Source organism: Theropithecus gelada, chromosome 8 (genome assembly GCF_003255815.1).
Source record: "Theropithecus gelada isolate Dixy chromosome 8, Tgel_1.0, whole genome shotgun sequence".
NCBI lineage: Eukaryota > Metazoa > Chordata > Mammalia > Primates > Cercopithecidae > Theropithecus > Theropithecus gelada.
Genome location: NC_037676.1, coordinates 3,264,860 through 3,268,113, shown reverse-complemented (window position 1 = coordinate 3,268,113; position 3,254 = coordinate 3,264,860).

Here is a 3,254-nt window from a genome sequence, read left to right as displayed (position 1 = left end):
AGGAATGAAAAAAGTACCCCTCTGTACACTTTAGATAAGGATGACCCACAGTTTGTTACTCGGGGCAAAGTCTCCCCTCTTTTTCTTATATAATCAAATCAAATAGTTTAATCCTGAAACTAGGCAAGAGGCAATTAGTTGAAAACTTCTTTGGCCAGCTCTCAACTTTGGGATGAACTTACAAAAAACAAACAACAACAACAAGAAAAAAACAAAAAACAATATTCTAGTCTTTTCTTTTATACAGAAGTCTCAAGTTGCCTACCTGAATTGCAGCTTTTCTAAGATTATAGCGTATTGATTCTTTGAAAAGATCTACTTCTTGTCCCTTATCCCAATGTAATCATTCACAGATTTTTCAACATTTATTAACCGACTCCTGTATGTTTACAATTGAGGTTGCAGAGCACAGTTCCTGGCTTTACTGGGTTTATGAATTAGAAAAGGACACCAAAGCCATTTTGAGTTACAGAAGCATGGGCAATTGAAGTTGTACTCTTTGATGTTTCTGCCACAAAGGGAAAACCTTGTGAGAGAAGGCACTATCTGGGAGAGTAGACACTCCAACATTTGTTGGCTGAAAGAATAAGAGCATTGTCTGGGCCTCAGAAGGGAAGACACAAGCCCAGCTAGCTCTCCCAGGGATGAGTTTGCAGTACTGTGCTAGGAAGGGAAGAAGAGCTCCTGGTTATAGAGTCCTGGATTCCGGATCTGCCCCTGTGTGGTGTGTGAGAGGGCACAGTCGCACAGCACCCTCGGGACCTCAGCTTCCCGCCTAAAGCTGAGGCTTAGAAAGAAAACCCAATTCATCCACTCTCAAGCCCCTCCTGCATTTTGATTCCCATTCCTCTACGGGTCGAGAGACTCAGATAATGAGCAAGGACTTTGAGCTCTTTAGTGGTGCTCATTGGTGGTGCCACAAGACTAACTCAGAACTCACTTTTGTAAGCGCACCACCAGCCACCACTGGTGGAAATGCGTCATTCTAATCTAGAAAATGCTATGATTGATCGAGTGCTACTACCTATGCCTTACGCAGAGAACAATCTATAAAGAATTAGAAGACAATACTTGTGACTTTTAAAACTACAAAAAAGAGGGGCCGGACTTGGTGGCTCACATCTGTGATCCCAGCACTTTGGGAGGCCGAGGCAGGAAAATGGCTTGAGCCAAGGAGTTCAAGACCAGCATGAGCAACATGGCAAAATCCCGTATCTAAAAAATACCAAAAAAGTTAGCTAGGCATTGTGGCCTACACCTGTAGCCCCAGCTACTCCAGAGGCTGAGATGGGAGCCTGGGGAGGTTGAGGCTGCAGTGAGCCAAGATCGTACCACTGCACTCTAGCCTGGGTGACAGAGTGAGACCCTGTCTCAAAAAATATATATGTAAAATTAAAAACTATAAGAAATATAACATTTCCTTGATTCATGAAGCATTACAGGGCCTAATAGTTGCTCTAGTCTGCTTATGAATGAAACCTCAGCAGCAATTTCTTCTACTTAGTTTTTTCCCCTGCTAGTTATAGAACTTAGACCTGGAAGGAGTCTCCATTATTATCTAAGCCTAGGCGAGGAGAAAAACTAAAGCAGGGTTTCCAAGTGGACACTGCTAGCTAATGGAGAGCCAGGAAGAAAACCCGATTCATCTATTCTCTAGCCCCTCCTGCATTTTGATCCCACTCACAATATTCATCTAACAAATATATGTTAGGCTTGGCTGTGGCCTGGCACTGTTCTGAATGCTGAAGATAGAGCCCTGGACAGTCAGCCCAGCCCCTTCTTTCTCCCATCTTTGTAGGGAAGATAGAAAATAAATGCACAAAACCACTCCAGGTGGCCACAGGTGCTATTAAGAAAGCAAATCATAGCAATGTGATGGAAAATGAGGAGGTGAGATTGGTTCTTTAGGCTGAAGGACAGAGAAGGCCTGTCTGAGTAGAGGCTCAGCTGTGGTCATTGGTGGCATCACAGGCTAACTCAGAACTCACCTGAGGAATCATATCCAACACTGATGGGGACCCCCTGGGTCATCTCTCACCCACACTGGAGGAAGAAGAGGGCGATGAGTCATCACACTGCATGCAGAAAATATAAAAACAGGCTGGGGCCGGGCGCAGTGGCTTACACCTGTAATCCTAGCACTTCGGGAGGCCGAGGCAAGTGGATCATTTGAGGTCACGACTTTGAGACCAGACTGGCCAACACTATGAAACCCCATCTCTATTAAAAATATACAAAAATTAGCTGGGCATGGTGGTGCACGCCCATAATCCCAGCTACTTGGGATTGGGTGAATCTGGGAGGCAGAGGCTGCAGTGAGCCAAGATTGTGCCACTGCACTACCTCCTGGGTGACAGAGTAAGACCCTGTTGGTGAAGAAAGGAGAGAGTGAGAGGAGAGGAGAGAACGAGAGAGAGAGAGAGGAAGAAAGGAAGGAGGGAGGGAGGGAGGAAGGAAAGGAAGGAAGGGAGGGAGGGAGGGAGGGAGGGAAGGAAGGAAGGAAGGGAGGAAGGGAGGAAGGGAAAGGAAGGAAGGAAGGAAGGAAGGAAGGAAGGAAGGAAGGAAGGAAGGAAGGAAAGAAACCAGCAGCATGATGTCTGATTCTGCCTCCTAAAAGCATTGCTAAGTAATTCACCACACCTGAGACATACACAGATGGTAAGATCTCCTGAAACATCACTGTGACGTATCTGGAAGCTTTTTAGACTAATGGCATTTGGAAAATCCTGCATTCTGACTGGGCACAGTGGTTCATGCCTGTAATCCCAGCACTTTGGGAGACCAAGGCGGGTGGATCATAAGGTCAGGAGATTGAGACCATCCTAGCTAACATGGAGAAACCCCGTCTCTACTAAAAAATACAAAAAAATTAGCCGGTGGTGGGTGCCTGTAGTCCCAGCTACTCGGGAGGCTGGGGCAGGAGATGTCATGAACCCAGGAGGTGGAGCTTGCAGTGAGCCGAGATTGCGCCACTGTACTCCAGCCTGGGTGACAGAGCAAGATTCCGTCCCAAAAAAAAGAAAGAAAGAAAAAAATCCTGTATTCTAAGAATCCAATGCCTGACCTTTGCCACTATCTCCTTCACTTTATGCCATTTCTGTCCTGAGGAAACAAACTTTAAAACATTGTTTTAAAGTGTAATAGGATGAATTATCAATCCATTAAAGAAAACACACCCTCTCTAATTAACAACTGTTCACAGGAAAATTGCTCACTGCTGCAGGGCTAGATAAGTGTCAGCCCAAAGTTAGAGA